General features: G+C 43.9%; 2 pseudogenes; both read left to right on the plus strand.

Annotated features, from left to right (window-relative positions):
• The first annotated feature begins 917 nt into the window (after positions 1-917).
• LOC113247473 (5'-AMP-activated protein kinase subunit gamma-2-like) lies at positions 918-7,305 on the plus strand (annotated as a pseudogene).
• A 5,927-nt stretch (positions 7,306-13,232) lies between these two features.
• The window catches only part of LOC113247498 (5'-AMP-activated protein kinase subunit gamma-2-like), a 38,190-nt pseudogene continuing 28,433 nt past the window's right edge, over positions 13,233-22,989 (plus strand).

Here is a 22,989-nt window from a genome sequence, read left to right on the forward strand (position 1 = left end):
TCTGGTAGATATCCAGCTCGACTCAGGGGACCAGCTGAAGAAGGGGTCCCCTACTCCACTGCCATCTTTTTCCTTCCTGTCACATTTACCTATTTTTGTTATGTATGTATGTATTTACTTGTTTCATTTTAATTCCAATATAGTTAAAACACAGTGGTGTACTAGTTGAAAGTGTACAATACAGTGATTCAACAATTCTGTACATTACTCAGTTCCCATCAAGATAAGTGTATTCTTAATCCCTTACAGCTATATCACACATCTCTTCTATTATCCCATCTGTTACCCTTCTGTTACCATCTGTTCTGTTTTCTATACTTTAGGAGTCTGGGGTTTTTTGTTTTGTTTTGTTTTGTTTTGTCTTTTTTTTTTTTTACTTTCTTCATTTTATTTCTTTCTTAAATTGCACATATGAGTGAAATCATATTGTATTTGTCTTTCTCTGGCTGGATTATATTGCTTAGTCTTTTTTTTTCATTTTTTAAAAGAGTTTTTAAAATATTTTTTCTTTATTTGTCAGAGAGAAAGCACAAGCAAGGGGAGTGGCAGGCAGAGGGAGAAAGAGGCTCCCCGATGAACAAGTGATCATGACCTGTGCTGAAGGCAGATGCTTAACCAACTGAGCCACCCAGGCAAGTCATATAAGATCTCCATATATTATGAATATTAACCATTTATCAGGTATTTCATTTGCAAATAGCGTATCCCATTCGTGATGTTTCCAAACTCTGGACACTGCAGCAAGTATTTCCTGACTACATGTTCCTGAGTTATGCAGACCTTTGGAGAGTAAATGTGACAAGAAGACAAGGGAACCATGATAGAGGGACGTCAGAAGCATGGGACCATTCCCTGTCTCTGGGTGATTTCCTATGAGGTGAGGGAGGCAGTACAGACTGGAGTGAGGAGCCTGGAGGATGGGCTCTCTACCCTGTGCCTCAGAAACACTGAGGATTTTGGGGGAGACAGATTCTTACTGGCTGCTCCAAGAGGAGGAGTGGAGAGACAGAGTAATACAGAAGAAGACAGGTAGGAATAGGTGGGAAGAGGTGCATCTGGAAGACTCGTGGGTGGGTGTCTGTGGATATGGAGGAAGGTGGCAACCACTAAAAGGCAGAGCTGAGATTCTGCCCTAAATTGGACAGATGGAAGAAGGAAAGTAAGGTTCCAGGTTCCTCTTCTCCCTGGAGATTGTCTCTTTTACCTCCAAGGATGATGTGGGAGCTCAAATGCCATGTGGAGGTCATTGAGCTGGGGCCTGCCTAGGGCTGCAGCTGAGGTGGAGGAGAGCCTAGAGCCATGGTCCCTTGGGAGAGCTCAAGGCAGTGTGCTTATAGCACCTGGGCATAAACTGATGGGACCCATGAAGAAGCTGGCTCTTGGAGGGAAGGTAAAAATGAGGGCTACTTGGGAGAAGAGAGGCTGACATCTCTAAGATGTATGAGCTTATAAGAGGGCTGCTGTTTTCAGGAGCCAGTGGGGAGGGTGTTGGAGTCCAGATAACTTGGATCTGTGAAGGAAGTGGATCATTTATGTGAAGCCAGATCTGCTAACCTCCAGTGGTCAACTGCTCAGACTCCACCTATCCCACACATGTTTCTGGGCACAGCAGGCTCCTGCAGGTCCTGGGACCCCACTTTGAGGGTGTGAAGAAGAGCCATTCAACCTCTGTGTCCCCATTTGTTCATCTGAAAATGCCAGAAACTTTGTGGGGATGGTTGTGTGAGCAGGAGGCAGGAGATAGCAGTGTTGGGAGGGGATCCACAAGGGCAGGGGACAGACAGATGCTGTCCAGAGAACGGAAGGCAGGCTGTGAACTAGGTCTTTGTCCTGTCCTTTTCTTCCCAAAGACAAAACATCAGCTCTGGGAGGAGAACAGTCTGGGTTCTGTCTCTGTCCTGTCCCACAACTGGCCTTCTCTGCCCCTCAGGATTACAGGGCATCACAGCCCAAGACCTACTCAGTCACAGGTCAGCACGAGAACCCTCCTGCATCATTCACTGTGGCTTGACACCCACACATTAGGGTCCTGGGGACGCTTGGACCTCCAGGAAGCCAGGGTGGGGCTGTTAGCTTTAGGGAATTAATCTTAGGTGTGTTGACAGGTAGAACACTAATATAGGTAGGGGGGTGGGTAGGTAGATTTATAGATTCGCAGGAAGCTGCAGGTAGTACAGAAAATTCCTATCACAGAGGCACTCTTGGCTCATTTTGCCCCTGGTAAACAGCCTATATCTTTGCAGAACACTATTAACACCAGGAAACTGACAGTGGTATGATGGACATGTCTAGTTCTGTCAGTTTGTCATGTACATTCATATGTTCAAAAGCACAATCCAGATATAGAAGTACTCCATCACACAAATTTCTCCGTCTTGCAACCCACCCCTGTCCCCACCATCCCTGCCCATGGCAATCACCTCTGTGTTTTACATTTTGGGAGTGATGGCTTTTTAATATATGAGGGTAATCCTACAGCTATGACCTCCGATGTTGTTTTTTTTTTTATTTGTTTTCACTCAGGATACTGAGGTCTCTCTCTTTGGCTTGTATGTGGTCACCTTCTCATTGAGTGTTCTCATCATATTTTCTTTTCTGTATCCATGTCCTAATCTCTTCTTATAAGGACTCACCATAAATTTCTAGGGTCCCCCATATACTTTAATTTTAACTCAATTACTTCTTTTAAAAAGCAGATTCTTTTTTAAATTTAAATTCAATTTAGTTAACATATAGTATAGTATTGGTTCCAGGAGTAGAATTTGCTGATTCATCACCTACATGAGGTTCAGGATATCTGTCAGCTTTAAATAAACAGCTGTATTGGAATACAAAACAAGAGTTTCAGGATGTTTGTAATGCACAGCTCAGCATCATAGTCACCACGGCACCACACTAGACACTGCATTCTCCAGATGGTGGGTACGGGTCTCCAAGATTCTGAGAAAGTGGTGGTGAACCATAAGGAGCTGAGAGTCAGCACGAACTGCCCATCCTACTCAACATTGTTCACACACACTGACTCCTCTAGAACTCAAGGCCAGCCGCTGAGGTGGGTGCCACTCTGATAGAAAGGAAAAGGGAAGCAGAGTGTCTACACACAGCTATTTCTGCATAGACCATTTCTGACCCCAGACCTCATAGCCTTTGTGGTAACCTTGGCTCCAAATTTTGGCCATTTATATTCTCTGTTTACAGCAAGCATATTCACATTCCATTGGCCAAAGCTAGTCATACAGCCAAGCCCATTCATAAAAAAACTAAATGTGGTCCATTGGGAGGGCCATGCCAGGAAGGAAGGCAAAAAACTTGGGACAAATAATACAATTTACTTTCCTTTCCTCGCTTATAATCCCCTCAACAGAATGATCTTCTTTATTCTGTTTCCAGTGCCCAGTACCATGCCTGGCATTAGTAAATGATGCCAGGAAGCTTGAAGGAAAGAGCATGACGGTTCTGTTTTGTTTCTAAACATGCATATGGTTCTATTTCTTCTCATGTTGGATCCAGAAGGATTTACGTTTGAATTAAACACCCTCATTCTCAGTTCAGGGGTTTTGGCAATAACATCAATAGTAGTAAAATTAAGAACAGACAATATTTCTTGAGTTTTTGCCGTGTACCAGAAACACTGGTTAGGGTCTTAGGTTTGCAATGTCATTTCAATCTTCAAACACATTAATGAGGCAGGCATTGCTGTCTCCATGCTGTAGATGAGGTGACTCAGAAACAGAGAGGTTCAGGAATTTTCTCAATGTAACGCAACAAGGAGGAGATGGAGCTATGATGTGAACTCAGGCCCACTAGGCTCTATAACTTCTTTCATGCACCATGCTATAACACAGCTACATGTTAAGTAAGCTCAACCAATGTACTTTCCTCCTCTGTAAAATAGGGACACACAAGAGCATGATCACTTTGTAGAATTGTTACCACGTTCAGAGAAAAGCCCTATATCAATGGCCTGGCACAGTGAAGCATCCACTCTGGACACTCAGCAAATATTATTCCTTCTATCCTTTCCATTTCATGACTGACTCCAGGTGCCAGACTGATGGAAACTTTCCTCGGGATGTGATCCTCAAAATCCACAGATGTACGCTAGTTAAACCTACACTACTCAACCACTAAGACCCTCCTAGGCCCTTCACTGAAATGTTCTCCAAAATCCAACCATCAGCAGTGGATTTCTAAAACCCTTGGGAGGACTGTCCCAGTGGCTCAGCATTTCCCTTGGCTGCTAAGTATTCATGATCCTTGATGGATTCTGTTGTTAGCCTCCCCCGGAGGAGGATTTATAGAGGTGGCTTGGGCCAGGCACTTGCACATCTCAGTTGAGTAGGTGGAGAGAAAGCAAGAAAGTGGCAAGGGTAAAGTTGCCAGAGTGACCTGTGAGGTGCCAAGCCCAGTAGCAGGGTGGGACTTCCCATACTGTTCTTAGAAATTTCAGACATTGAGAGTGGGAGGAGCAGTTTGTCTGCTGAGTCAAGGGAATGTGTTTTGGAGAGCACAGTGTAGGATGAGAGGAGGAAGAAACATTTAATGAGCACCTACTCTGTGCCAGGCACCTTAGCCAGTAAGGGTATTGGATCCTGAAATAAAATGTCTATTTTACAGTCAGGAAATGGATCCTCTGAGAAGTGAAATAACTTAAGTAATTTTATAAAGATAAGAGTCCAAGATGGGGACCTAACTCACCTCACCTAAGGTGAGAACTGAACTTACCTCCTCCCCAGACACATCAAGTCTACACCTATTTATAGAGCAGATCTGCCTGAAGAAGAACTGAGGGCCTACTGAACAGCTTCTGCACAACACACGACAGAGACATACTCACCATCCTGCCAACTGCAGGGAGAGGGATAGTTGTGGGGGCTGGAAGCTGATCTGTCTGCCCTGGGTCACAGAAAAGAAGCTGCAGTTTGTTTTTATTTTTTAAGGTTTTTTCTTTATTCGTCAGAGAGAGGGAGTGTGAAAGCAAGCACAAGGAGGAGGAGCGGCACACAGAGGGAGAAGCAGGCTCCCCACCGAACAAGGAGCTCAATGTGGAACTCGATCCCATGATCCTCCTGGGATCATGACCTGAGCAGAAGCTAGACACTTAACCAACTGAGCCACCAAGGTGTCTCAAGAAGCTGCAATTTAAAGAGCATATGTAATGTGAAGGATCCACCCTTCAAGCCCCCCAAAGGGGAGGGGGTGGTGCTGGATCTCTCTCTGTGTTGAAGTGCTGGCAAGTGTCATGGTTCCCATTCCCTTCCACCTTGATAGCATAGACAGAAGCAGGTTCTGAGCACCCCAGCCAGCTTGCTACCTCGCTGAGCCTTGGGTCCCCAACCCACTCAACCCACGCTGTGCCCACGAGGCAGCCCCAGCATAGCACACACTGGGTTGCCCTGGTCAGCATTCACTACAGCTCCAGACATCACACCAATGTGACACTTTAGTCCGATTCACCCCAGCACACTTCAGGCTTGCATGACTCGGTTTGCTAGGGCACCCCCTGAATGGAGAGTTATGTGACCTCCTGAGTCACTACTGCTTCAGCTGAAACTGTCCTGATAAGGAGCCCCTTGGTGTGTAAAGCCCAGCACACATCAGCCCACACTGTGCCAGGCCACTCACAGTGCTTAAGACCCCAGGACACCCCACCTTTCTCCCACTTGAGCTTCAGACATCCTGCTAGGAGATCCTGTGCACAGAGAACCCCCCAATCCTGAATCCACTTCAGCTACAGCTACCCTCCCAAAGTGTCTCCACTGCAGAGAGCCCTGGGACACTCCAGCCCACCTACTTCAGCTACAGCTGTCCTGCCAGGGCACCTCTGTGCAGAGCATCCCAGAAAACCTCAGCTCCTGATCCATCTCCACTCCAGCCACCCTTCCAGGGGGCCCTCTGCACAGAGATCCCTGTGACACCAGCTTGTATCCACTTCAGCTTTAGCCAGGAGGCCTAGATGTCCTCATTGTGAAGACGCATGCACCCCTACGTTTCCTGTAGCATGACTTAAGGTGGCCAAGGTGTGGAAACAACACAGGTATCCACCAGTGATGAATGGATAATGGCTGCTCTTCATCCAAAACTCAACCTCCCTGCTTGCCTAGCCAGAAGTTCCCACCTATACCCCCTTGTCCCTGCATTATGCCCACATCCCCCAGAGGATCCTAGCCCATAACCTGCACTCTAGAGAGGTCCAGCTGACACCCTGGTACCCCTGCACACCTGACCAGTGAAGCGTCCAGAAGTACCCACAGATCCTGGTCCTCCTCCTCTTCATTGGCAGCAGCGGGCTGCAGCCCCTGGACCAGTAAGCCAGCATGTGGGAGAAATTCCAGTTCGAAGAGGAAGCACAAAACTCAAAAAAGGGGGTTTTCATGCACTGAGTTAACACAAGGATCACCACATCTTTCCAACTCTTCAAAGCGGGTCGTTGCTGATACTACAAGTTAGAAAAGCTTCTGTGCCTTAGCAGCCAATGGTGTTCCAGCAGCACTATTGTGGGAGAGGACAAAACAAATTTTGTAGGAATGCTAACAATTACAGAGTTCATAAATACACCACAGACATGACATAAGTCAACCCTGGTACACATTTATGAATTAGAGGCACATAAGATTGAAACAAGGAGGGAACTTCATCCCCAAGAAACACATAAGCCTTCAGGGAATATAGCTCCAGATGCAAACATCTTCCATGCTGTGCACTCACTGATCACAAATGAAATCCACTCATTGCCAATTATTGATCCTATCAGTGGACTGCAGTTTATACACTTACCCACAAAAGAATCCTCACGTTCCTCCAGCATTTTATGTCTGGTCTGACAAAGCCTGCCTTCATTAAGGAGAACCTGGATATTCTTGCATTTGGGACCCACCACAACATCCCTTCATCCACAAGGAGACCATCAGTACAGCCTTAAATGTCTTTGTAGAAAGAGAGTTGCTGGTCTTCCCTGTGATGCACGAGTCAGGAGAAGTTGTGAATATTTATTCCAAGTCTGAGGTAATTAAGCTTGCTGCTGAGAAAACGTTCAGTAACCTAGATATCACAGTGACCCAGGCCCTCAGCACCACTCACAGTGCCTTGAAGGTGTTGTGAAGTACGGTAAGCTGGAAATCCTGAACAGATTAGCGTGGGCTGACCCCTGCGCTGCTGGTCACAAGTGAAGCAGATAGCATCGTGGGAGTCATTTCCCTGTCAGACGTGTGGTAAGCCCTGATACTCATGCCTGCAGGTGCCAAGCAGAAGGAGACAGAAGCAGAATGGCCACTGTGCATGGAGAAGCCCTTGGAGAAAATGTGAACAAGGATTCTGGGTCAGGATTTGCCTCCTGAACACTGACCATAATAGAAGATGGTGAAATGGCTACGAATGTGAATCAGGGTTTAGTGATGGGTATTTTTCCAGTGATGTTGAAACTGAGCATAGGAAACAGATTTTATGTGTTTGAAGATGCAGGCTTGCATTAAAAGACTGTATTCAGGGGCGCCTGGCTGGCGCAGTCGTTAAGCATCTGCCTTCGGCTCAGGACGTGATCCCAGAGTTCTGGGATTGAGCCCCACATCAGGCTCCTCTGCTGGGAACCTGCTTCTTCCTCTCCCACTCCCCCTGCTTGTGTTCCCCCTCTCGCTGGCTGTCTCTGTCAAATAAATAAATAAATAAATAAAATCTTTAAAAAAAAAAAAAGAAAAAAAGACTGTATTCAGACCTTTGAACAATTTCAGATACTATATGTTATCAAAGTGCACTGTGTCCTGATTTTTTTTTTATCGTTTTTCGTCTCAAAGAATTCACTGTTCTGGAACAAGTAATAGGACATAAATGGAGAGTATGGCCTATTCAGATCTCATGCCTTCTGTTAGCACATGGGGTATTTCATCACTGTGACCTGTGGGCAGCCCCATGGGGGCAGTGGCATGAAAGCCTTTCAACCATTCTCAAACCATTTTCTTTTTATTAGATTTGTGGAAATGCTGTAATTTGAATATAAAAATTAATTTGTAAAACTTAATGACAGTTTTATGTTACTGGGTGTTCTGATCTATAATGTAAACAAGTCTGCTTTACAACAAGGTTATTTATTTTTCCTTTCATGCAGTATTTTACACATTTCCATGGGTAAACTTCACCATACCCATTAATAAAACGTTGGTTGTTACTGTAGATGGCAACTTCATCATTTAAGTTTGGCTCTGGATTGGATAGGACTTCAAATATAGCCATTGTTAGTGTTTAAAAGCTTAAGTTTCCAAAAGCATGTGTGGAGACCTGCTCTGCTAGAGTGGAAACAGGCAGCCATTATGAGGAAGGAAAGTCCTGGGAAAACGTGGATTTTTTTTCTCATGTTGAAATGTAAAATCATGATGTCTGTATGACTACTGGTGGATTACTGTTGTAAAGTGTTATTATGGCATATGCAGTGTTGTCATGGGGTGAAGAGAAACAATATTTTCTAATGTTAGTCCTCTGAAAATGTCCACACTGTACACAGATATTAGAATAATGTGATTTTTTTCCCCTTTTTGGTGTTTTTTTTTGACAGATTGAAAAATTAAAAAGAAAAACAACAACTTACTATCTACAAAAAAAAAGAGATGAATAGATAAGAATGTATGGTATATATACACAATGGAAAATTACTCAGCCATAAAAAAAGATGAGATCTCGCTATTTGAACAACATGGGTGGACCCAGAAGGCATAAACATAGTGAAATAGGTCAGACAGAGAAAGACAAATACCATAGGATTTCACTCGTATGTGGAATCTGAAAAGCAAAACAAATGAATAAACAACCAAACAAAAAGCAGAATCAGACCTATAAATACAGAGAACAAAGTGATGGTTGCCAGCGGGGAGGCGAGTGGTACATGGGAGAAATGGGTGAAGGAGAGTGGGAGAAACAGGCTTCCCATTATAGGATGAATAAGTCATGGAGCTGAAAGGCACAACATGGGGAATATGGTCAATAGTATTGTAATAGTATCTCTGGTGATGGATGGTTGCTACACTTGTGGTGAGTGTAGCATATGATAAAAACTTGTCCAGTCACTATACCGTCCACCTAAAGCTAAAATGATATTGTCTGTCAATGATGTTTCAGTTTCAAAAAAGGGGTCAGAAGGTAAAATGATAAAACAGAATTGGATTTGTCTGAGAGTGACAGAAAACCAAAGGCAATCCAGCTGGAATTAGCCTCCCTCAGCCTGTCTAGGGGCAGCAGGTACTCTGGATTTTTGGGGATGCCCCACTCTTTACTTCTGTGATAATTCTACTTTCAGTCCCCTTCTTCACACATTTCTGTTTCACCTTCCTTTGTCAGCTTTTTCCTGTGTGCCCTTTGGTTGCTGTTCAGTCCTAGACCACATGTTCTTCTTCTCTTTATGGTCCTCACGGGGAAACCCATCTATCCCCCGGCTTCAGAGAGCACCTCTTTGCTCACTACTCTTCTCTCCCCTGAGCTCCAAACCCTGTGCATTTGCTCAGTGACAAGACAGCTTCATCTGACCTCACTCTTTCCACAAGCAATTAATGGGAGTTTCCTGTGTGCCAGTGAGGAACAAATACGGGAGCTCCCTGAACACACTCCTTTTTAAAAAAAAATTAGTTTCAGAGGTTTAATTTAGTGATGTATCAGTTGCATATAACACCAGGTGCTCATTACATCTAGTGCCCTCCTTAATGCCCATCCCCCAATTACCCTTACTCCCCCTTCACCTCCCCTCCAGCAACTCTCAGTTTGTTCCCTACAATTTAGAGTCTCTTATGGTCTGTCTCCCTCTCTTTTCATCTTATTTTATTTTTTTTCTTCCCTTCCCCTATGTTCATCATTTTTTCCCTAAATTCCACATATGAGTGAAATCATATGCTATGTCCCTTTCACTAACTTATTTCACTTAGCATAGTACCCTCTAAATTCATCCCCATCATTGCAAATGGCAAGATTTCAGTCTTTTTGGTGGCTTTATCCAAGATTCTGAAAGATCCAATTTCACACCCCGCTGCTTATAATTCTTTGTGACATCTTCCTCAAGCAGACTCACTCCCCTCAGCTGTATCCTCGGTTGTATTCAAACCAGATTCATGTCTCCAACCTCCTACCTTCCAAATGGTGGTCATTTTCCTACTTGTAGCCTTACAGCATTTATATTCTTAGATCTCTGATTTCTTAGGTCTTCAGAATGATTTGATTAGTACGTAGTTGTATTTGAATGAGGAGACAAACTTAACTTCTCCCTCCAGTACTTTCTGATTGGATCTGGACATGAAGACTGTAAACTTGGTGACAGGCTGGATTCTGTTGTCCCCCTTCAATGAGAGCTGAATGTTGTTTTGACAAGCAGTCAATGACTTGTGACACAGCTTCATCCGTCCCAGGATTATGTTTATTGTGGGAAGATGTACAAAAAATATAACTACATTTTCTAGACTTATATTTTAGCTTTGCTGGATGAGTTGAGAGTAGCATTTGCTCTAGTGTTGTGTTGTCTGACTTACCCCACAAGTGTGACCTTTCCTGGGGTCTAATGGCCCATGTCTTCATTAATATCAGTGTCAGTGTCTTAGTGAATGGTGACTCTAGGAGAGACATTTAGCTTTGTACTGGTTGAGTCTTTCAGCCTCACCATGAACTTCACTATAAATACATCCCAAATATGAATTCTTCATCTTGAAGGGAAAAAATCACTTGTTTTCCTTCAAAACATAGTTTCCAGGAGATGATGTCATGAGGGTCATTGATATAGTCATCACTCATTGGCCAGCCAAGCTGCTTGGTGATTGGCCACCTTAACAAAGCCAACCTGACGGTGCCCTGATGATTGGCCAGGTCATGGTGGTGACACCACAAGAAGGCATTGTGATGCTCCCAGGGCTGTTATAAAGGCATGGTAACAGCCAAGGCTGCACTGAGGACAGAGATGGGGCTTCAGCCACAGCTCTTCCTGCTAGTCCTCATGTTCTCTGACTTATTCTCTGCCCCTGCCCATGGCAAGTCCCCTACCCCCTCCTCATCTCCTGGGGCTGTCAACAACACTCTGCACTCCACCTTCATGTTTGTGCCTATCTTTGTGGCCCTCTGTGGTCCTGAGAGTCCATGAACCCACACCCGGCGACTGTTGGACCCCTTTGCCACTGTGAGGATGTTCTGGCTGCTTGGGTACACATTCCCATTTGGCACATGGCAGTGGGACTTTGGAAATCAGAATACTGTGGATTCTCAGCCACTTGCGCCCCACACCTCTGGGGTCACAACTGGGCTCATTGCAGGAAAGCTGAGACCATGTCCTTAGTGGGCACTGGGCACACTACTACTCTGGAGCCTTCTAAACCAGCTGAGCATGGGGCACATGAATGCCCTGAACATCCAGCTGACCCAGATGTGCACAATGTGTACAATGCTTCCAGACACCTGGCAGGGAATTTTAGGAAACTAGAAAGTACTGGGAGAAGGAATCATCACACCACTGGAAATAGTGGTAGTCATTGGAACATCGGGCCTGAGACCATGAACTGTCTGAACCAGCTCAGCAGTGGATAAACTGATCACCCAGACACCTGGATGACCAGGAGGTCATAGACAACAAACACTCGAACATAGAAGAACATAGAGAAATTCAGCCCCCGGAACAGAGCATCCACCAGTAACCGAAAGACTGGGAACCCTCTGAATCCATATGACACTGGGTCACATAGACTTGGGGTGGACCAGTCACATAGACACAGGGTGGACCAAGAAGCTTCATACCACAAGCTGGCCAGCCCAAAGCACTACAAGGCAAGTGAGTTCAGAGAACAACAGGCTTGCCAAGTGCCAAGAAATGATGAGCCCTGCCTCCCAAATCAGCATTGGAAAAAGATCATAACTGGACAGCAGGCCCACCATGTGCCTTTGGACCTGCAGACCAACAACTCAGCTCTGTACTAGGCCAAGCAGGGCTACCTGACAACAGGCTCAAATGGGCCCTTGGACAGGGACACAAACAAAATAGCTCTGCACTAGGCCAAGTAATCACTTGGACAGAGGGAACACCTTGTGCCCTTGGAACTGGAGAACAACTCCATTCTGTGCTAAGTCAAGTAGGTACCTTGACAGTGGTTCCCCATCTGCTCCTGGAAATGAAGATGAACATCTCAGCTCTCTGCTAGGCAAAGAAGGAACCTGGACAGCAGGCTCACCATGTGCCCTTGGATCAGGGGACTACCAACCTAGCTCGGTATATTGCCAAGAACTTGCCCGGACAATGTAATCACCATGTGTCTTTGGACTTGGAGCCCTGTTCCACTGCTCTGCATTCGGCCAAGAATTTACCTGGAAAATGGCCTCACCTCATGCCCTTGGACCCAAACACCAACTTCTCAGCTCTCTGCTGGGCCAAGCAGGTACATGGACAGAGAGATTACCATGTACCCTTGGATCTGGGGACAAACAACTCAGCTCTGATCTAAGCCAAGCAGGCACCTGGAAAGAGGGATCACCATGTGCTCTTGGACCTGAGACCAGCAACTCATTTTTTTTTTCTAGACCAAGCTGGCACCTTGACAGTGGGCTCACCATATGCCCTTGGTCCTGGAGACCAACCACATAACTCTGTGTTCTATGCCAAGCAGGAATCTGGAGAGAGGTCTCACAATGTGCCTTTGGACCTGGAGACCAACAACTTAGTTCTGTGTTAGTGTAAGCAGGAACCTACTCAGAGGACTCAACTTATGCCCTTGGTCCTGGAGACCAACCACACAGCTCTGTGGTAGGCCAAGCAAGCTCATGGACAGTGAATTCACCACACACTCTAGGACCTGGATCCTTCCTTCCTCACAAGGCACTCAAACACTGGGCTTGCCAGTTGGTCTCAGGCTATGAGATCTCCAAACCTGCTCAGAGCTACACCCATGTGTCCACTAGTTCCTTGGCCACCTGGGAGCCTTGAAACCAGGAGCCCTCCATCCCAGCTTAGCAGTGGGCTAAAAAGCCACTGGGATACCAGCCAGACCCAAAACCCCCTGACACGGCACCATCCAACTCTGCAACAAAGTGAATACTTGAGTCCCTTCTCACATGGGATTGACTTCAAACTAAGATACTTGTGGCCTGCTACCTGTGCATTCTTAAACTTTTGGGGAGTCCGTTTCAGAAGAAAATGACACCATGCCTTAGAAGATGAAAGAGACCAGTGGTTTCAAGACTTTGAATTAAAAATCATGGCAGGAAATAAGGAGGGGAGCTGGAAGGAAATGGTACTGGAGACCCAGGCCATGAACACTGTGGAGTCATTGGCTGAGATCCTCCAGTTGAACAAGAGGTGCTCCATCTTGGAGGGAGAGGTGGAGGCCTTAAAACAAGAGGCTAAACAGTGCAGTGAGAGGCAGGCTTAGCTCCACAAGGTGGAGAGGTTCTTCATTCCAATGAAGGTCTTCCTGGACATTTCTGCCTCCCATGCAGTGCCCAAGGGGTGAAGTTTGAGCACCCACCCCTTGATAACAGGAGAGGGGAAAAGTGTGGTCATCTCAAGGAGTGGAGGTGTGTTATAGATTTGAATATTAGGTTAAGTAAACAATTTAAAATGATCATTCCTGAATGAGGAATTTATGAGAAACAACTCCAGAGTGATTGCAATGTGCAGCATGGCTTGCAGTCGCTATTGACCCTTATACGTCATCACATTCTCCTGATCCTGGGCAGGGGTCTCCATGGCTCTGAGACAGTGTCCTAGAATTATGCAGAGTGACAATGAGCACACCCTGCCTGTCCCCATCAACACTTTCAGACATACTGATCTCTACAGCCCAAGAACAGCTGCTGAGATCACCATCATTCTGATTGGAAGGAAAAGAGAAGCAGTATGTCTGTACACAATGATTTCTGCATAAAGCATTTCGGAGTGAAATCTCCCAGTGCTTTGTTGCTAAACTTGAGGTTAGACCCTGAAGTGATGGCTTCAACCTGAGGCCACAACAGCAGGTGTTTCTCTATAGCAGGTTCCTCTGTGATGCAGGCATTTGAAGAGCAAATGTGACAAGACCAAGGAAACAGGGTGAGGGAGTCCAAAGGCATGGGAACATTCCCAGTCACTGGGTGAAGAGGTGTGGTGTCAGGATAGTAGGCAGAGGGGTATTAGGGGTCAGGATGGTGGGTTCTGTTCTGACCAAGAACCACTGCAGGAATTGGGGGAGATATGTGGGATTCACATTGGGTGTTTCAGGTGTTTGAGTGTTTGCACAGAGTAAGGCACATTGCAAGAGACTTGGGAACAGCTGCACCTTGGAGACTGTAGAGAATACTTGGGCATGAAGGAAAAGGACCTCTTCCAAGAGGTACAACTCAGATACTGTAATAAATTTGACATTGTAATAAATTGGACACTGGGTGTCAGAAGGCAGTTGGAAGGTTAAGTTCAAGGATTGGCCCCAAGTGGGAAATGGTTTCTGTTATCTCCAGGAATTTGGCGTGGAAGCTCAGGTGGGCCACAGAGCCCAGTGAGCTTAGGCTCACCTGTGGCTCCAGCTGAGCTTGAAGAAGAAGAGCCTAGAGCTGTGGCTCCTGGGCTGACCTCAGTCAAGTCAGAATGCTTATAGTAATTGAGCATAAATGGATGGGAGCCATAAGGAAGCTTCCTCTGTAGGGGGGTGAACTTCAGGGGGACTTGGAAAGTGGGAGGGTTGAATCTCTAAGACAGATGGTGTCTGAGATGATGAGATGGTGCTGCTTTCAGGAGGCCATGTGGAGGCTAGTGGAGTCACTTAGATGTAAGGGGGATGTGTGTCACTTATGTGATTCCAGCACTTGGGGTCTCCTGTGTTTAGCTGCTCAGACCCTGCTCATCATACCCTGGGTTCCACAAACATCGGGTCCTGGATGGGCTGGAACCCCATATCTTCATCTGTAAAATGGGGTAACTTTGGTGAGGCAGTGTTTGTGTGAGCAGGAGGCAGGAGATGACAGGGTTGGGGAGGGGATCTACAAGGGCAGGGGACAGATGCAGTCCAGAAGAGTGAGGGGAGGAAATGGGATAGACTGTGAGTCAGGTCCTTGTCCTGGTCTTTCTTTCCTAAAGGCAAAACATCAGCTCTGGGTGGACAGCAGTGCGGGAGCTGCCTCTGCCCCATACCTGGCATTCTCTGCCCCTCAGTGTTATAGGGTGTCACAGCCCAGCACCTGCCCAGTGACAGACCAGTGACAGACGCCTCTTGCCTCCTTCACTGCTGCATGATACCCACACCTTAGGGTCCTGGGGCATTTAGGGAAGCATGGAGCTCCAATGAGCCAGGGTGGGACTGCTAGCCTTATGGAACTGTTCTGAGGTGTGCTGACAGGTAAGGCACTGCTTCAGATAGGTCAGGAGGTAGAGAGGTAGTTTCTGTGGCTGATGTTGAAAAGGTTACTGCTAATTTTCTCTAGGATTTTGATGGATCCCTGTGTCACATTTAGGTCTCTCATCCATTTTGAGTTTATCTTTGTGTATGGTGTAAATGAATGGTCCAATTTCATTCTTCTGCATGTGGAGTTCCAGTTTTTCCAGTGCCAGTTATTGAAGAGACTTTTTTCCATTGGATATTCTTTCCTTCTTTTTAGAAGTCTAGTTGACCATAGAGTTCAGAGTCCTTTTCTGGAGTCTCTATACAGTTGCATAGATCTAAATATCTATTTTGGTGCCAGTACCATGCTATCTTGATGATTACAGCTTTGTAATACAGCTTGAAATCAGTCACTGTGATGCCACAAATTTGGTCTTCTTGTTCAACATCCCCTGGAGATTCGAGGTCTTTTCTGGTTCCATACACATTTTAGGATTGTTTGTTCCAGCTCTGTGAAAAGTGCTGATTCTATTTTGATAGGGATTACATTGAATGTGTAGATTGATCTGTGCAGCATAGAGATTTTAACAATGTTTATTCTTCCAATCTTTGAGCAAAGAATATTTTCACATCTCTGTGTCTTCCTCAGTTTCTTTCATAAATGTTCTGTGATTTCTAGAGTACAGATGCTTAACCTCTTTGTTTAGGTTTATTCCTAGGTATCTTACAGTTTTTGGTGCTATTGTAAATGAAATTGATTCCTTAATTTCTATTTCCTCAGTCTCACTGTTAGTGCATAGAAATGGAACTGAATTCTGTGAATTAAAGTATCCAGAAACATTGTTGAATTGCTGTATAAGTTTCAGCAATTTTGAGGTGGAGTCTTTTGAGTTTTCCACATAAACTATAATGTCATCTGTGAAGAGAGAGTGTTTGACTTCCTTTTTGCCAATTTGAATGCATTTTATTTCTTGTTGTCTGAGTCCTAAGACAAGGACTTTTAGTACTATGTTCAACAATAGTGCGGAGAGAGGGCATCCCTGTCGTATTTCTGACGTTAAGTGGAACGATCTCAGCTTTTCCCCACTGAGAATGATATTCATTGTGGGCTTTTCATAGAAGGCTATGAATAATATAATAACATTAATGAATAACGTAAAATTTTGTTCAGGTATGTTCCTTGTATTCCTATATTTTGAAGAGTTTTAATCAGGAGAAGATGCTATATTTTGTCAAATGTTTACTCTGCATCAGCTGAGTGGTTCATATGGTTCTTGTCTTTTCATTTATTAATGTGTTCTATCACATTGATTGATTTCCAAATGTTGAACCACCTTGCACATCCCAGGAATAAATCCACCTGGTTGTGATGGATAGTCCTTTTAATGTACTGTTGGATTGTATTGGCTAGGATCTTAGTGAGTATTTTGGCATCAATGTTCATCAGGGATATCGTTGTGTAATTCTCCTTTTTGATGCAGTCTTTGTCTGGTTTCAGGATCAGGGTAATACTGACCTTATAGAACAAGTGTGGAGGTTTTCTTGCCCCTTCAATTTTTTGAAACAGCTTCAGTAGAATAGATCTGATTTCTTCTTTAAATGTTTGATAGAATTCTGCTGGGAGGCCATCTGGTCTTGGACTCTTATTTTTTGGAAGGTTTTAGATTACTGTTTCAATTTCCTTTCTGGTTATTAGTCTGTTAAGTTTGTCTATTTCAGGCGTTGGGGAGGAGGTAAGATGGCGGAGGAGTAGGGGACCCCTTTTTCAGCTGGTCCCCTAAGTCGAGCTAGATAGGTACCAGACCATCCTGAACACCCATGGAATCAGCCTGAGATGCAGGAAGATACATATGGATCTCTACAAATGAACATCTCCAGCACTGAGTATTGAGGTACAAAGCTGGGAGCCATGAAACTGCACACAGACATCGGAAGAGAAATAGAAGGGGGAGGGAGCTGCCACGTTTGGGTGCGGGAAGAGGTAGGCACCTGCACGGACGAGCTGGCAGACTTGTGGACAGTCACCCGCGAGAGAGCAGACTGAGACCGTGAGCCAGGGAACGCACACTACAAGACTGAAACAGAGCTCTGGGGTGCTCACTGGAGCCAGACTGAGACCGGGAGCTCCAGAGAGGGCAGGGGCAGCTTACGGCTGGCGGCGGGCACCTGGTGGTGTTAGAAACGCAATGGACAGAGACGTGCCAGCCATGGAAGTGAGAGCTGGGACACCGGGTGTGGGGCACACATCCCAGGATGCTGCAGGGTTGAGCAGCACCAACAGAAAAAGAGTTAAAATGGCCAGAACATCAGTGGAGAACGGTCCGCCATCCCTCTGTTCTGAGACAGAGGTGGAGATTCGGCTACTGCTGCTCTGACTCTCAGAAGAGGCACAGCAAATCACCAGGGAAAGCAGCCAGAGAACAAAAACCTAGAAATACCGGCTCACAGTGTGCCCATCCCCATTCCCCCTCGCAGGAGACATGGAGACTCTACCCAAACAGCGTTGCATAAGTATTGGTGCGGCAGGCCCCTCCCCCAGAAGGCAGGCTGAAAAATAAAAAAGCCCACATCCCTACGATCCCTATAAAACAAGTGCGCACTGTCTGGGTCCTGGTCAATAATTTGGGCTCTAGACAACCCCGCAACCTCTCCTCATCAGAGTGACGAGAAGGAGAAATCCCCCCCCTGCAATGAAAAGACAATGAGTTTGTGGCTTCTGCCACAGAACTAATGGATATGGATATAACCAAAGTATCAGAAATGGAATTCATTGTAACAATGGTCAAGATGATGTGTACATTTGAAAAAGGTATTAACGAAAATGTTAATGAGATCATAGAATCTCTAAGGGCGGAAATGAGAGTGAATCTGGCAGAAATTAAAAACTCTATGAGCCAAATGCAGTCAAAACTTGAGGCTATGACGGCCAGGGTGAATGAGGCAGAAGTACGTATTGGCAAATTGGAGGATGGATTAGTAGAAGAGAAAGCTAAAATAGAAACTGGGCTCAAAAAAATGCAATCTCAAGAATGTAGATTATGGGAGATTACTGACTCAATGAAACGTTCCAATGTCAGAATCATCGGCATCCCCAAGGGGGTGGAGAAAAACACAGGTCTAGAAGAGATATTTGAACAAATTGTAGCTGAAAACTTCCCTAATCTAGCAAAGGAAACAAGCATTCGTGTCCAAGAGACAGAGAGGACCCCTCCCAAGCTCAACCATGACAAACCTACACCATGTCACATCATAGTGCAATTCGCAAATATTAGATCCAAGGATACAGTATTGAAAGCGGCCAGGGCAAAGAAATTTCTCACGTACCAAGGCAAAGGCATCAGAATTACATCAGAGCTCTCTACACAGACCTAGAATGAGAGAAAGTGTTGGGGGGGGGGCATTTTTAAAGCTCTTTCAGAGAAAAGCATGCATCCAAGGATCCTTTATCCAGCCAGGCTGTCATTCAGAACTGATGGAGAAATAAAGATCTTCCAGAATTGCCAGTCATTGACCAATTTCGTAACCACAAACCACCCCTACAGGAGATATTAAGGGGGGTTCTAGAAAAGTAAAAATGCCCCAAGAGTGATATAGAACAGAAAGTCACCATCTATAGAAACAAAGACTTTACTGGCAACATGGTATCATTAAAATCATATCTCTAAATAATCAGTCTCAATGTAAATGGCCTAAAAGCTCCCATAAAACACCACACGGTTGCAGATTGGATAAAAAGACATGACCCATCCATTTGCTGTCTACAAAAGACTCATTTTGAACCTAAAGATACATTCAGACTGAAAGTAAAGGGATGGAATACCATCTTTCATGCCAATGGACCTCAAAAGAAAGCTGGGGTAGCATTTCTCATATCAGACAGATTGGATTTTAAACTAAAGACTATAGTTAGGGACACAGAAGGGCACTATATTATTCTTAAAGGATGTATCCAGCAAGTGGATATGACAATTATAAATATATATCCCCCCAACAGGGGAGCAGCAAGATACACAAGCCAACTCTTAACCACAATAAAGAGACATAGAGATAAGAATACGTTAATAGTAGGGGACCTCTACACTCCACTATCCGCAATAGACAGATCACCTAAGCAAGAAATGTACAAAGAAACAAGAGCTTTGAATGCAATACTCGACGAGTTGGACCTCATAGACATATATAAAACACTACACCCCAGAACCAAAGAATACTCATTCTATTCTAATGCCCATGGAACATTCTCAAGAATAGACCATGTTCTGGCTCACAAAACTGGTCTCAACCGATACCAAAAGACTGAAATTATTCCCTGCATATTCTCAGACCAACCACAACATTTTGAAATTGGAACTCAACCACAAGGAAAAGTTTGGAAGAAACTCAAACACTTGGAGACTAAGAACCATCCTGCTCAGGAATGATTCGATAAACCAGGAAATCAAAAATCAACTTAAACAATTTATGGAGACCAACAAGAATGAAAACACAATGGCACAAAAACTTTGGGATACTGCAAAGGCAGTCCTAAGAGGAAAATACATAGCCATCCAAGCCTCACTCAAAAGAATAGAAAAATCTAAAATGCAGTTTTTATATTCTCACCTCAACAAGCTGGAACAGCAACAGAGGGACAAGCCTAATCCACGCACGGGAAAGCAGTTGACCAAGATTAGAGCAGAAATCAATGAATTAGAATCCAGGAGGACAGTAGAACAAATCAACAGAACTAGAAGCTGGTTCATTGAGAGAATCAATAAAATTGACAGACCACTGGCAAGAATTATCCAAAAGAATAGAGAAAGGACCCAAATTAATAAAATTATGAATGAAAAGGGAGAGGTCACAACCTACACCAAGGAAATTGGAAGAATTATTAGAAACTTTTATCAACAGCTTTATGCCAATAAATTAAGCAATCTGGAAGAGATGGAGGCCTTCCTGGAAACCTATAAACTACCACGACTGAAACAGGAAGAAATTGATTTTTTAAACAGGTCAATTAATTATGAAGAGATTGAAACAGTGATTAAAAAAACCTTCCAAAAAACATAACTCCAGGCCCGGACAGTTTTCTGGGGAATTCTACCAAACATTCAAAGAAGAAATAATACCTATTCTCCTAAAGCTATTTCAAAAAATAGAAACAGAAGGAAAGCTACCAAACTCATTCTATGAGACCAATATTACCTTGATCCCCAAACCAAGCAAAGACCCCATCAAAAAGGAGAATTACAGACCAATTTCCCTAATGAATATGGATGCCAAAATTCTCAACAAGATCCTGGCTAATAGAATCCAACAGTACATTAAAAGGATTATCATCATGACCCAGTGGGATTCATCCCTGGGATGAAAGGTTGATTCAACATTTGCAAATTGATCAGTGTCTTAGATTTTTATCGAGAAGGAAAAAGCCAAAATCATATGATTCAATAGATGCAGAGAAAGCATTTGACAAAATACAGCATCCTTTCCTGATTAAAACCCTTCAGAGTGTAGGGATAGAGGGTACATTCCTCAATCTCTATGAAAAGCCTACAGCAAATATCATTCTCAATGGGGAAAAGCTGGAACCCTTCCTTTAAGATCAGGAACATGACAAGGATGCCCACTCTCGCCACTATTATTCAACATAGTACTAGAAGTCCTTGCAACAGCAATCAGACAACAAAAAGCGAAAAAAGGGGTAATGAAGCCTGAGAGACTATGGACTCTGAGAAACAAACTGAGGGCTTCAAGGGGAGAAGGGTGGGGGAATAGGATAGACTGGTGATGGGTAGTAACGAGGGCATGTATTGCATGGTGCACTGGGTGTTATACACAACTAATGAATCATCGAACTTTACATCAGAAACCAGGGATGTACTGTAAGGTGACTAACATAATATAATAAAAATACATTAAAAAAATAAAATGGCAACTCTTTCCCTAAAAAAAAAAAAAATTAAAAAAGGTATCCAAATCAGCAAAGAAGAAGTCAAAATGTTTCTCTTTGCAAATGACATGATACTTTATATGGAAAACCCAAAAGAATCCACTCCCAGACTATTAGAAGTTATAGAACAATTCAGTAATGTGGCGGGATACAAAATCAATGCTCAGAAATAAGTTGCATTTCTATACACGATTAATGAGAATGAAGAAAGAGAAATTAGGGAATCCATCCCATTTACAATAGCACCAAAAACCAAATGTTACCTTGGAAGTAGCATAACCAGAGATGTAAAGTATCTATATTCTAGAAACTATAAATCACTCTTGAAGGACATTGAAGAAGACACAAAAAATGGAAAAATATTCCATGCTCATGGATCAGAAGAATTAACATAGTTAAAATGTCCATGCTACCCAGAGCAATCTACACTTTCAATGCTATCCCGATCAAAATACCGAGGACATTTTTCAAAGAGCTGGAACAAATAGTCCTTAAATTTGTATGGAAACAGAAAAGGCCCCGAATCTCCAAGGAACTGTTGAAAAGGAAAAACAAAGCTGTGGGCATCACAATGCCAGATGTGAAGCTGTACTACAAAGATGTGATCACAAAGACAGCATGGTACTGACACAAAAGCAGAAACATAGACCAATGGAACAGAATAGAGAACCCAGAAATGGACCCTCGGCTTTTTGAACAACTAATCTTTGATAAAGCAGGAAAAAACATCTGGTGGGAAAAAGACAGTCTCTTCAATAAATGGTGCTGGGAAAATTGGACAGCTACTTGCAAAAGAATGAAACTTGACCACTCTCTCACACCATACACAAAGATAAACTCCAAATGGATGAAAGACCTCAATGTGAGATAGGATTCCATCAAAATCCTAGAGGAGAACATAGGCAGCAACCTCTACAACATCGGCCACAGCAACTTTTTTCATGACACATCTCCAAAGGCAAGAGAAACAAAAGAAAAAATGAGTTTCAGTTTCAAAACAGTGTGATCTGACCATATGCAGGGAATATCTCAATCTTTTGGTTTGGTTGAGACCTGATTTGTGATTTAGCATGTGATCTATTCTAGAGAAAGTTCCACGTGAACTCAAGGAGAATGACTATTCTGTTGTTTCAGGATGGAATGTTTTGTGTATTTCTGTGAAGTCCATCTGGTCCAATGTGTACTTCAAAGTTCTTGTTTCCTGGTTGATCTTCTGCTTAGATGATCTGTCCATTGCTGTGAGTGGAGTGTTGAAGTCTCCTGATATTAAATCCTTATTATTGATATGTTTCTTTATTTTGGTTATTAATTGGTTTATATAACTGACTACTCCCATGTTGGGGGCACAGATATTTATATTTATTAGTTTTTCTTGTTCGATAGACCCTTTAATATGATATAGTGTTCCTCTACATCTCTACTACAGTCATTGGTTTAAAGATCTAATTTGTCTGATATGAGCATTGCTACCCCAGCTGTCTTTTGAGGTCCATTGGCATGGTAAATGGTTCTCTATCTCTATACGTTCAATCTAGAGTTATCTTTAGGTTCAAAATGAGTCCCCTGTAGACAGCATATGGATGGGTCCTGCTCTCTTATCCAATCGGTTGCTCTGTTCTTTTGTTTGGAACATTCAGCCCATTTACTTCAGAGTAACTACAGAAATACATGCACTTAGTGCTATTTTATTGCCTATAAAAGACAATTATCATATGATTACTCTCATCTATGGAACATAAGAACTAGGAAGATCGGTAGGGG

Source organism: Ursus arctos, unplaced genomic scaffold, assembly GCF_023065955.2.
Source record: "Ursus arctos isolate Adak ecotype North America unplaced genomic scaffold, UrsArc2.0 scaffold_5, whole genome shotgun sequence".
Taxonomy (NCBI): domain Eukaryota; kingdom Metazoa; phylum Chordata; class Mammalia; order Carnivora; family Ursidae; genus Ursus; species Ursus arctos.